Genomic DNA, 14,133 nt, shown 5'->3' with positions numbered 1-14,133 from the left:
TTTTCTGTAGGTACCTTCAAAGTCCCAGATTCCTTTTAGTTGAAATACCATATTGAAGTTAGATACATACATTCTATCCTTGATAATGTGAAACATTGGCAAGTATTTGAAGATGAGGAGAAATTAAAAAAGGTTATGCAAACTATTGAGGAGTTTTCTTGCCTACACATTTATGAAGAGAATAATGAAACAATAGCAAAAGATATTGCTTTTTTAGAGATAAAATTTAAGTAGAACATAGTTGACCATGAAATTATTCAGCTATCTAACAATCACATTCCTAAAGTATTAGTTCCCCTTGAGATATTATTTGACTAGAATGATGTTATAAAATATTCAGCGCTAAATTCACATCAAGAGGAGTTGCAAGACTATAATATTGGCACAATGGAACAAGTTAGAAACATCAAACTTTCAGCAACGCTACGATAGGAGATCAAAGAAAAATATGTCTAGTTGTTCAAGGAATATAAAGATGTTTTTGTTGTATATTTTTACTTGTGGATTCAACAACTTATGTGATATGCTAAAACATAAGACAAGAATCTACTCTACTCATTAGCGTAAACCATTAATCAATGAAAACACTAAGCAGAAAAGGAAGAATTTCAATTTCACATAACACAATATTTTACTGTGGGAATCAACTCCTCAAAACCCTGGCTATCTATATTGCATTATTTAGAATATCTGAGAAGAAAATAAAATGCTTGTTCAACTTGAACAATTAGGCACAAGTACAATCTATCTCTCTGCTTCAAAAAGCAGCTGAAGCCAACACTTAGCCAATTCTAGTTCTTGCCAAGCCCCTACTTCCTTATGCAATTCCTGAGAGAATTAGCCCATATTTAATCGGGAAAATCCCTCACCACAACTGCACAATCCATCATAGGCCTTCTACTGATTGCATGCACCATTTGTATAACTTAGAAAATTATACAATTGATAGTACACTATTCTTGAACTCTAATCTCAAATGAGTCTTCCTCTGAACTGACATGCATGACCTTTTTTGAGTGAATTATCAGTTATCTGATTGATCAATTCATGTGAACTAAATCCAATTTAATTCATGTGACCATTCACTGGTTCCTCCAATAGTTAGAACTAGTTTAACTAAACCTAACTCAGTTAAATTGAATTAAATAATTACAACTCCATAAGAACTCAACATGGGCCCCTAAAATTTAGGGATAACTCTACATGACTCTTGATAGACTTCCAACTCGAATTTAATGAGCCAACTATGTCAACTTAACTTAGTTAAATATTGTTACAAGTTGCTATGAGAATAGAATTACAATTTAATTCAAGGACAAATAAAATTAGGATTTCTTGTTGCTATTTTTAACACTCCCTCTAAATAAAAAAGGTATTTTGTGTCACCCTGATCCTTCCTCTGTGAAACTCAAATTTTCATATTGACAAGGCCTTGTCAAAATATTTGCATCTTACTCCTCTGTAGGAATGTACTCCAGCAACATGATTCTCCTTTGTACACAATCTCGAAGATGGTTATACTTGATATCAATATGCTTGGACCGATCATGAAAAACTAGATTCTCAAAGAGTTTGATACAACACTGATAGTCAATTTAAATCACTTTTGGATCCATCTACTGACAAAAAAAACCATCGATAATCTTATTCATCCAGATAGCCTCATAAGTTGCTTGACTAGCACCCACGTACTCTGCTTCTGTTGAACTGCGTGAAACTGTTCTCTATTTCCTATTGTACTAAGAAGCAACTGCTAAACGAATATTGTAGATCCCACCTGATGTGCTCTTCCTGTCGAATGGAATCCCTACCCAATCTGCATTAGTGAAGCCTTGAAGTTTCACTCCCTCTGTCTGTCTGTACCGAATACCAAACTGAGTGGTGCCTCTAAGGTATCTCAATACATGTTTGGTTGCCTTCCAATACAGTTTGGTCGGCTTAACCATAGCTTGACTAAGCTAGTTAATTTCATAACACATGTCTGGTCATGTGTTCACCAAATACATGAGTGAACCCACAAGCTTTCTATAAATATTAGCCTCCACTACTTCACCAGAACTACTATCCTCCTTCCTCCAGTTACTAGCTAGAGGAGTCTCCATGGGTTTTCTTCTCTCCATGTGGAACTCCTTGAGTATCTTTTTGGCATAATTTCCCTAAGAGACAAATAGTTCCTTATCTCCTTGTCATACTTTCATCCCCATAAATTAGTGCATAAGCCCCAATTCCTTCATTTCCAGCCCTCTTGGAAGATACTCTTTGCAAGACTTGATCATATTATCACCACTTGTCAAAATCAAGTCATCGACATATAAAATAATAATCAACAATTTACCTTCAACCACAGTATGGTAAAGGTTCACATCTACTTCACTTTTGGTGAAGTCCAACCCAGTGAAATATCTATTGATCTTGGTGTACCAAGCATGAGGTGCTTGTGTCAGTCCATACAATGCTCGCTGGAGAATCCAACATGAAATACCATTGCAGAAAAAGAGTCTTCTTCCTAACATTGACATGCACTAGATGTCAAGAATGGAAAGTGTAGATATAACAAAAGATATCCATGGGTTGTTGAACAAAAGGATCATCTAACCTTCTCCTTCACCATATGGTGCACCTATGGTTTTAGTGTCCAAGAAGAATGTAGATCACTTCATTAAATGGGATTCAAGAAGTGGTTATCATCAAAGTAGAGTTGTTGAAGGAGACATATGGAAGACAACATTCAAAACCAAGCAAGGTTTTTTTGAATGGCTTGTTATGATTTTTGGTCTTTTCCATGCTCCTTCTACTTTCATGCATATGAAGAAATATGTATTAAAGCCATTTCTAGACATGATAGTCTAACTGGATGACATTTTCATTTTCAGAAAATTTCATTATGAGCATGTCATGTGTGAGAAACAAATACTTGATGTTGTATGTCAATAACATTTGTTATTGAAGACATCGAAGTATATGTTGGGTAAAACTTATTTGATGTATTTGGGCCATAAGATTGGATAAGGTGACCTGAAGTTAGACCTCTCCAGTATTGATGCCATTATGGATTGGTCAATGCTCAACATAGTCATTTGGATAAGAGGTTTTTTGGGAGTAGCCCAATGTTGGAGGAAATTTTTTGTTAAATTTTATTCTATTGTAGATCATTTGTATTCTTTGGTAGTTGTGAAAAAGGTCTTCCAATGGGGAGGAAAAAAACAAGAGACATTTGATGCTTTGAAACAAAAGATCAGATTAGCTTTTATACTTGCTCTTCTAGACTTGAAAAATTCATTTGAGTTTCAGGTTGTTGTATGTGGCTATGCCATGGGCACGGTATTTATGCAATGTGGTAAGCCCATTTCATTTCATTCAAAAATTTTCAATGGTGCAGTGTGTTGGCTTAAGGGGGCTTGACCCAAGTTTAAAGTTGTTCGCACCAACCAACAAAACCCTAATAGTTGGCCCTTTCAGAAACAAGCCCTTTTGGAAACAACCTGAATAGCGCAAGTTGCAGCCTCACCTGAAACAGTATGGGGGGATGATAAAACCAAGTTTCTGAATCCAGGGACAAGTGATAAGTGGTTCTTAAGTTCTAATAGTTCAGATTTGTCTTCACGTAGATCGGTATCCTTCTAGGGCTCATTCCTATAGCTCAGGAAAATTGACCTCTAGACCTTCGTGAAGGTCTACGGTCAGTCTTTGTGGACCTTAAAAAGGCATGTTATTCACTCTCGCACATCAATAAATAACCCTAGACCTGCGTTAGCACAGATCTATCGAACTTATCAGAAATCATAACATAAATAACCCTTAACTTCGTGAACATAGATGATTACTTGAGACATGCATAAATAAGATAGATTCAGGAGTTTCTTGCATCATTCACACATTATTTCATGAGAACATATTATTGAGTGACAGAATATAACATAAGAATAATTGAAAATAATACTCAATTGCACGATAATTCTTGAAAATCAGTCTTTATTTAATTCCAACATTCAAATTACAGACTTCTCCACCCTGCGCAAATAGTTGTAGGGGTCCACGCACTCAACTAAAGACTTATCAAGGTCTCCTATGCACTCAGCTACAAGAGCCTTCCTCTTCTTGCGTAAGCACAGGAAGCAGAGCCCTCCTGCCTTAGCATTTGCCCAAAAAAATCTTTATCTCTCTCTTGCTTAACTTAGTCACCCCTTAGACTCGCTATGACTACCCTATATATAACTTTCTTCAATACAATACCATCATCCACGGACCATGGGTGAGTCTCAAAACCAACCTATTTACTTACCCAAATAAGGGACTAAGACCCCTTTGACTTCTATCTACCTGCACGCTTCGCATCCATATTTCGTGGAGACTTTACATCTTTTACAAAAACTTATACCAAAATTGGGTTAACTAACCCCAAAACTGACCCTAGGGACCCTATACCAACACCCCAATGGGGTTGTGTTCCTATTTAAGTTCGGATTAACCCTTCCCCTACAACTTCACTCTAAGGAAGAAAGGAGAAAAGTCTTAGTGCCACCTACAGTTGAAAGTAAGTACTAGACTATAAACTACACTGCAGAGAGCTTTGAAGTAGATAGTTACTTTGCTACAGTGTGGATCACGTCGAAGTACATAGGAGATATGACATAAGATGCATGTTTGCTACATTATGGGATGTTTTAAAGTTTGCAAAAAAAAATATGACTGTTAAAAGGGAAAAATACGCAGAAAGTTGCATTTATGAGGACATATTGGCAAGATCTAAGGATAGATATGAAATTAATGAGAAAATATGAATGAAATATGGACAAAATCAAATCTAATGATGGGGTTCAAATTTCAGAATTGTTATAAATAAGTCACCTCCCGCCCAGATTAGGAACTTTGCTAAATTGAGAGCTCAAGTGTTCATAGTGCAAAGAAATTGTAGAGAATTTCCGCATGAACATATTTTCAACTGAAGAATTTGTGTGTATATCTAATGAAAGAGGCAGAGAAGGAGTCATGGAAGTAGCTTCCGCAGCAATTGCTGGTATGCCCTCAGTATCAGTTGGGATTCCTGTAGTAACATCTACTGTAGCACCATCACCGCAGAAACAGAGGAGATCCCCAAGAAAGAATCTGACTAAGGAAGTGAGAAGTAAGAAGAAACAAGATAAGTAACCCACTAAACCTTAGTAAAATCCTGATCCAGTCAAATAAAACATAAAAAGGTGGAGGAAATTCAGGCAGAGGAAGGTGGCGCAGTATTTTTTTCACCTATACCGCCATATATCTGACCGAGGAAACCGAATGCTAAACCCGTAAAAGAATAAAAAGATGTGAAGTATGCCACATTTACACCCTTGTTGCCGGAAGTAGTAACCTATAAAGGAGAAGTTTTAGGGAAAATTCTATAGCTCAAGTTCATGGATTATGATTTTAACAACAGGAAGAAGTACCCTCAGTTCACACTAGACCGATATTTGAAACAGTTACACTACCCACACAACAGAGTGATGATGTTAGAGCCACAACAATGGGTGAACGGGTTGGTGCAGTTAGGACTGCTAAATATGTTGAACGTGTCACACTTTGGTAAAAGTGCAAGGAGCACATGGTGTGTGAGGCAGTTCCTCTTGCTAGTGTACGATGGAAATTTATGGTTGGGGAATACTATCCCCATAGACCCTATGCTGATCTGGAGGATCACAAGATTGCCATACCAAGGACGCACCCCCTTAGAGGATTTTGTTGGAAAGGATCAGGACCACACTATAGCAAAAAATATGAAGAAAATTTTTGGGTTGGTCAAAGGAAAGAGGGGTTATGATATAAATTTGATTAGTGACCAAGAAGTTTGCTTCACAATGCACATATTGGCTAGGAATATTATGAGGAAATGTCGCACGAATGAAGTTCCTGTGTCAGTGGTGTCATTAGCCGTGCAGTGTGCCAACAAGGTTCAATATAACTTGGCTAGATACCTATGCAAGGAGTTCCTAGATGATTGTTGTGAGGTCTAGGAGAAAGGTACAACTTTCCACTATGCTTGGTTGATCTTAATTATTGCTATGTTGGCGTGGAGAGAACCAGAGGAGTCGCAGTTCCCTTAGGTGCCTATAGATACTTGTGAAGTCGTGAGGTATGTTTCGTTGTGGTTTACCACCAACACATCATGTTCAAAATAAAACGTAATATTTTTTGTACTTTATCACATGGATTTGCACATGCTAGTAAACTAGCATCCTAGACTCTCGGTGAGCTTATATGAGAAGTATAATTATGTGGTGAAGTTCAAATAATATTTTCACAAAGTATACATATAGGTGCATAGGGATACAAAGAAGAAATGAAATGCCTTTCCATATATGATGATTGAATATGATCTGCGGCATAGATACATAAATGGCCAGAAGAATAGATGATTTCGCTGGAGGTAACAGGAGAGAGTGTGAAAGAAGAAAATGAGGTGGACACTAACATGGTGAAGCTAGTGGAAAAGTAAGGAGCAATATGAACATGATTCAGAGGAGGAAGAGTAGCATGATCAGGGTTGGCACAATCCTCTAGAGGGAGATGAGTAGACCAAGGAGAAAAAAAGGTAGAAATAGAAAAAGCTACCACGGAAAAGATGAAGGTAGAGGATGAAGCTACCTCAAAGCAAAAGAAGAAGAAGGTTGATAAGATGAAGGATCTCATGGTCCTTACTAAAGGAGAATTATATCCAATCAGGGACAAGATATAGGAAGCAATAATAGAATCATGGAACATAGTAGAATATCACTATGGTGCACTTCTGGCTAGTGTTGTAGAGCATATCGTAGAATTGAGTATACTGGCACATATGGTTAGACAGTTTGTTATAGACATTTTTGGGCACTACAACCCCAAGCATAAATGTCCATAAACCAAGGGCTCTTAACTCCCTAAAGGTGTTGTTCCAACCCCTAAAAGAATAAGGTCAACCGATTACAGCATCTCCCAGAAGTTCTCCATGAAAAACTACTTAGAACTGGTCAAAATTGCAACAAGATGATGGAGCTTAGTGAAAAGAGTCGTCTTCACTAAGAGGGCCTGTAGGCAAATTATGGCGCAAGTTCTATTTTTGATCACAGTGTGGATGATCACAGTGTGGGTGATCATAGTGTGAGTGATCACAGTGTGAGTGATCACAATGTGGGTGACCAAAGTGTGGGTGACCACAGTGTGGGTGATCAAAGTCTATTTTTAGACTGGCTATCAAAAATAGAAAAGTCAAATATTATTGTCTCATAATAATATTTGGACTATAAACTTGATCTTATTCTCTTGGAGCACTTCAGTTTGAGCTACAGATGTGGCCCATGCAGCTGTCAGAAGGAAGTACGCTTTTCTTATGAGTCAGTTGAGTTGTTGCATGCATGACTTCAGTTAGAACTCAATCAGTTGAGTTTGGTGGAGTTGATTGTGGAGTTGATGGAGTTGTGTTCAGTTTGACTTGGTTAAACTAGTTGTAGTTAGTCTAACTGCAAATAGACTAATGATGAGTTGTTAAACTAATTATTAACTCATAATACAACTATAGAATACATCAGTTAACTCAGTTGCATGTCAGTGCATGTTCAGTTCAGCAGGGACAGGTGTTAGAGAATCAGATTGCTATCAGTTGTGACTATAGTTGTGCATCAGATCTTGCACAATCAAGGGATTGAGTATGCCAATGAGTTTGCTCATGTATTTGCCTAGTTTGTAGCTTCTGCTCACGTCTTACACATTGTGAGTGATTCTTTGGAGGTGAAATACGAGTTTGGTAGACCATTCTCATCATTCTTGAGCAGGTATTGAGCAGTGGAGGCAGGCAAGCAGTGGAATAGATTTGGAGATCAGATCTGAGCTATATTGTGTGTAACAGGTGGAGCTGGTACTAGATTGCTTGTGATAAGCATTGTACTTTGTAATGTTACATGGTCTCAATCATTAATATACAGATAGTGTGGGGTTTTTAGCAAGATGCTTTCCCCGGGTTACATACTGTGTTAATGTGTGAATGCTCTTGATGTTTTATTGTTATTGATGCTGCTATATTGATGATCAACATAGAGGAGCTTATGTATTGTGTATGTATTCCGCAATAGTACATGATCAGGATAATCTTTGTTGAATATGTGTTAAATTATTCAAAATTTCTACATGGTATCAGAGCTGCTTGATTTGTAGAAGAGATTTTTATAAGATATCAAGCGAGGATTGATCATCAAATCTACTATTCAGGAAGTGTTTACATTCTATTTCTTCAGGCAGACTCTGTAATCGGGCCAGGTAGCCTCTGGATTCATCCTTCTTTTGGAAGGTGAGATATTTGGTTAATGCCCATACAGTCGATCTCTCTATGAGAAATATTGTGTTCTCACGAATTCTAGATCGAAAGCAGTTGAGTTGGTTGCTGGTGGAATTCGAATTTGTAGCAGTGTTGTTGAAATGTCTTTCAACGATTACGAATGTTATTCCAAAGCAAGAGCGACCTGGTGCTCAAGGATAAACTCAGTAACAATAAGTATGAGAATGGATCTTCATCAAAGGTATCTGATGAAGAGAATTGCACTTTGGCTGCCAAAGCAAAGAAAGGGAAGAACAAGAAAGCTTCTCAGTCTGGTGCGAAAGGCAAGAAGCAGGATATGTCCAAAGTGAAGTGTTTTCACTGTCACTAGCACGGACACTATGCCACTAATTGTCCGCAGAAGAAGAAGAACAAGTAGGCTGCTGGATCTTCAGTAGGAGAGGCTCTAGCCTCACAGTTTGAGCTTGATTTTTCATTGATCGCATGCTTGGTTTCAAGTGTGATGGAATCAGTGTGGTTCTTGGACAGTGGTGTGTCTTTTCACATGACGGGAGATAGAGATTTGTTCTCTGATTTGGAGGACAAAGATCTTGGAGTGCACATCGAGATGGGCGATGATGGTAGATACAGTGCGACCGGTATCAGTACCATTTCCTTTGAGAGGGAGTCTGGTAAACCCTTCGTATTGAAGGAAGTCATGCATGTTCCAGGATTGACGAAGAATCTCATCTCAGTGGCGATGTTAGAAGACAAGGGGTATGATGTTGTCTTCAGCGAGGGAAAGGCTTTCCTGCGCAGCAAGACAACTGGTGAGACTCGGAAGATAGGGGTTCGAGTGAGGAACCTTTATCAGTTGCATGTAGATGGATGCGCAGCAATGGCAGGCAAGGCAAAAGGATTGGTGAGCCGGGATGATGGCGAGTTGTGGCACAGGAGATTGGGTCACCTTCACCATGGAGCCTTGAAGATACTGTAGCAGATCACTACAGGACATCCTAAAGGCACACTTGCGCAGTTAGATCAATGCAAGGGGTGTACTTTGGGGAAGTTTGTGAAAGCCACCTTTCATGAGAAGGATAGTTGTGCCACGATGATCCTTGAGAGAATTCACACAGACGTGTGTGGACCTTTCTCAGTTGCTTCGACAGCAAAACACAGGTATTATGTGATTTTTGTTGATGATTTCTCTCGTAAGTGCTGGATCTTCTTCATGCAGAAGAAGAGCGAGACATATTCAAAGTTCTGTGAATTCAAAGCACTGGTCGAGAAGGAGTCGGGGAAGAAGGTGAAGGCTCTTAGGAGTGATAATGGTGGTGAATACATCTCGGACAAGTTCAAGGATTTCTGCAAGGCAGAAGGGATTCGTAGAGAGCTCATAGCTCCCCATAACCCACAACAAAATTGGGTAGCTGAGCGGAAGAACAGAACGATTGTGGGTGCTACACGGGCAATGTTGCATGATCAGGGCCTACCCCTTCACTTGTGGGCGGAAGCATGCAATACAGCAGTTTATGTGCAGAACCGTTATCCTCATAGGATACTTGGCATGAGTACACCTGAGGAGACTTATTCTGGTAAGAAGCCTGATCTTTCTCATTTGAGGATTTTTGGTGCTAACGTTTACATGCATGTGACAAAGGATGGCAGGAAGAAGTTGGAGCCGACTGCAGAGGTTGGGATATTTGTGGGGTACACTGATACGCCCCACAACTATCGTGTGTATTTGCCAGACAGTGGTAAAACTGTTGTGCGACGGGATATAAAATTTCAGGAGGAGAAAGCCATGAAGTGTTCGCTTGAGAGGGAGCTACACTTGCATGCATATGAGGAGCTATTAGTTCCTAAGGATGAGCTTTAGGACGTGGATCAGCCACAGGACGAGGTTCATGGAGTGGAAGAGACCACTCATGTAGCGCCAACCATCAGAGGGCGAAAGCGCTTGACAGAAGCTGAGCGACTGGCTCAAGATGCAGAGAAAGTTGTAGGACCACCTACAACCCAACGTAGACAGAGACAGTCACCTGATCGGTACACTGGATACATGGCTCTGATGAGCAAGTGTGTTGTGACTGAGCCATCCTCTTTCGAGGAAGCTGTGGAGGATCCCTCATGGGTAGACGCCATGGTGGAAGAGTATGATTCTATTGTCAGAAACAGTGCATGGGAGATTGTTCCTAGACCAGAAGGAAAATCAGTGGTGGGCTCAAGATGGATCTACAATGTCAAGCAGGCAGCTGACGGGAGTGTGGAGAAGTACAAGGCAAGATTTGTTGCCCGAGGCTTTTCACAGATAGAGGGGATCGATTATGAGGAGACCTTTGCACCTGTCGCAAGGTATTCTTCCATACGGACGATTCTTGCTCTCTCAGCGCAGATGGGATGGCACATTCATCAGATGGATGTGAATACTACGTTCCTCAATGGAGTCATTGAGGAGGAGGTGTACATTGAGCAGCCCGAAGGCTTTGAGGTCTTCAGCAGCGAGTCGCATGTGTGCAGGCTCAAGAGAGCGTTGTATGGGTTGAAGCAAGCACCACGTGCTTGGTACACACAGATAGACAGCTATTTCACAGGACTTGGATTCTCCAAGAGCGAGGCGGATCCTAACCTATACCAGATTGTGGTGGAGGGTAAGTTGCTTATCATTGTACTGTATGTTGATGATTTGATTCTAACGGGTGATGAGCTGTTGATACTGTCATGCAAGAAGGATCTTGCTACAGAGTTTGAGATGAAGGACTTGGGCCTCCTTCACTATTTCCTAGGATTGGAAATATGGCAGCGCAGTGGTGGACTGTTTGTTTCTCAGGGAAAGTATGCTCGGGAGATACTGGAGAAGTTCAACATGCATGGCTGCAATCTTGTTGATACTCCTCTTCCTAGAGGTTGGAGGAAGGAGGATTCCACTTCGGGAGAAGAAGTGGATGCCACTGTTTATCGATAGTTGGTGGGGTCACTGATGTATTTGGTCAATACACGACCTGATATATGCTATGCAGTTAACCAGCTTTCACAAGCTATGGTTAAGCCTACCAAGCTCTTCTGGAAGGCGGGCAAGCATGTATTGCGCTACTTGAGAGGCACATTGGGATATGGTTTGTGGTACAGACAGGAGGACGAGGTGAAGTTATGTGGCTTCACGGATGCAGATTGGGCAAGGAGTCCAACGGACAGAAAGAGCACATCAGGAGGGGTCTTCAGTATTGGATCGACAACAGTTTCTTGGTACAACAAGAAGCAGAGATCCGTGGCACTTAGTTCAGCGGAGGCCGAGTATATGGCAACAAGTTTGGCTGCATGCGAGGCTATATGGATGAGGAAGATCCTGGTTGGTTTGTTCAGTTCTCATTTGGATCTTACTGTGATTTACTATGATAACCAGAGTTGCATTAAAATCTTGGCTAATCCTGTATTTCATGATAGATCTAAGCATATTGACATCATGTACCATCATATCAGAGATTGTGTGCAGCGGAGGATCATGTTGCTTTCATACATTCCAACAGAGGATCAGGATGCTGATATTCTGACGAAGGCTCTCACTAGGAGAAAATTCGAGTACCACCGAGGTAGGATAGGGGTTGCCGATAATCCATATCTTGTTGAGAGGGAGTGTTGAGATTGCAACAAGATGATGGAGCTTAGTGAAAAGAGTCGCCTTCACTAAGTGGGCCCGCAGGCAAATTATGGCGCAAGTTCTATTTTTGATCACAATGTGGATGATCACAGTGTGGGTGATCACAGTGTGAGTGATCACAGTGTGAGTGATCACAATGTGGGTGACCAAAGTGTGGGTGACCACTGTGTGGGTGATCAAAGTCTATTTTTAGACTGGCTGTCAAAAATAGAAAAGTCAAATATTATTGTCTCATAATAATATTTGGACTATAAACTTGATCTTATTCTCTTGGAGCACTTCAGTTTGAGCTACATATGTGGCCCATGCAGCTGTCAGAAGAAAGTACACTTTTCTTATGAGTCAGTTGAGTTGTTGCATGCATGACTTCAGTTAGAACTCAATCAGTTGAGTTTGGTGGAGTTGATTGTGGAGTTGATGGAGTTGTGTTCAGTTTGACTTGGTTAAACTAGTTGTAGCTAGTCTAACTGCAAATAGACTAATGATGAGTTGTTAAACTAATTATTAACTCATAATACAACTATAGAATACATTAGTTAACTCATTTGCATGTCAGTGCATGTTCAATTCAGCAGGGGCAGGTGTTAGAGAATCAGATTGCTATCAATTGTGACTATAGTTGTGCATCAGATCTTGCACAATCAAGGGATTGAGTATGCCAATGAGTTTTCTCATGTATTTGCCTAGTTTGTAGCTTTTTCTCACGTCTTACACATTGTGAGTGATTCTTTGGAGGTGAAATACGAGTTTGGTAGACCATTCTCATCATTCTTGAGCAGGTATTGAGCAGTGGAGGCAGGCAAGCAGTGGAATAGATTTGGAGATCAGATCTGAGCTGTATTGTGTGTAACAGGTGGAGTTGGTACTGGATTTCTTGTGATAAGCATTGTACTTTGTAATGTTAGATGGTCTCAATCATTAATATACAGATAGTGTGGGGTTTTTAGCGAGATGCTTTCCCTGGGTTACATACTGTGTTAATGTGTGAATGCTCTTGATGTTTTATTGTTATTGATGCTGCTATATTGATGATCAACGTAGAGGAGCGTATGTATTGTGTATGTATTCCACAATAGTACATGATCAGGATAATCTCTGTTGAATATGTGTTAAATTATTCAAAATTTCTACACATTTCACCTGCTCCATAGGCAAAGTGCATTGCATCCCACCTAAATACACACAGTAGGTGCGTTGCATTTCAAAAATCCCTTCTATGGGGTGCGATGGGTGAGAAGGGACAAATGGCAGGGTCAATCCGCAAGGTGGAGAAGCATGGAATCTTCCAGAAACTTCTCCTGTGACACTTGCCTCTCTGAATTCGACCAGGTATGAGTAAGAGATCATCAATCTCCAAGTGGAATCAAGAACTATCAGAGGGAAGACACTAATCAAATCGCAAGTTGACTCATCTCCCTTGCAGACATCTATATATGGATCCCTCATCCCAGAGATCCAGAGGCTGGAATTTGGCATCTTGTAAGGAAGTGTTGTTGGTTTCTTGAGACAACATCATAGTGTTGGGTGATCTAAGCTTTTCATGAGGTGAAGAAGGGCTTGCCTGCTGAGAGGATGATGCTGGGTCAGAAAAATCGGTTGTAATTCTCTTGGCTCTTTCTTGATTATCAATAAAACTATTCAAGTTTTTCTCCATACACTTGTGTGATTGATGTTTTATGCATTTGTGTGGTTAATATACATCTGATCCTATATTGCTTATGATAATAGATCTATGTTCTCGTATAGTGTTATGCTGCTTTGATTCTACAGGTACTCTGCGAAGCTGGGTACGAAAGCAAGTAGCAAAGGACTATCAGAAGAGAGAGGAATCGATCAAGGAACCAAGTGCAAGACAGAGGTTGGTCTCCTTTATTCTTCTCTCATCTATCTTTCATAAAGGAAAACGAAAGTAGTTTTAGTTTGTTTGTTTCTAAGGTAGCTACCAACCTTAGTGGGATTAGCAGTTCTGCATAGACACTATTCCCGGTAAAAAAATGGCGACTCCGCTGGGGAGCGAGTAGATTGTTTGTTCATCTACATTTGTTTACTTTATAAACTTACAGATGGAACCTGAAGTCAAGCTAGCTAGCCTTCGAACTGCATTTGCTATGCAAGTGCAAAGTAGATCAACACTGCTTCAGTCAACCTCCGGGTTTTGTTTATGAATTAAACAATTGATTTACAAGCTTTCTAATTGCCCTCGTGGTGGCTC

The sequence above is a fragment of the Pinus tabuliformis genome, chromosome 2_2 (assembly GCF_031772625.1).
Source record: "Pinus tabuliformis cultivar Carrire ecotype Pingquan chromosome 2_2, CPIR1, whole genome shotgun sequence".
NCBI lineage: Eukaryota > Viridiplantae > Streptophyta > Pinopsida > Pinales > Pinaceae > Pinus > Pinus tabuliformis.
This window is presented reverse-complemented; position numbering follows the sequence as displayed.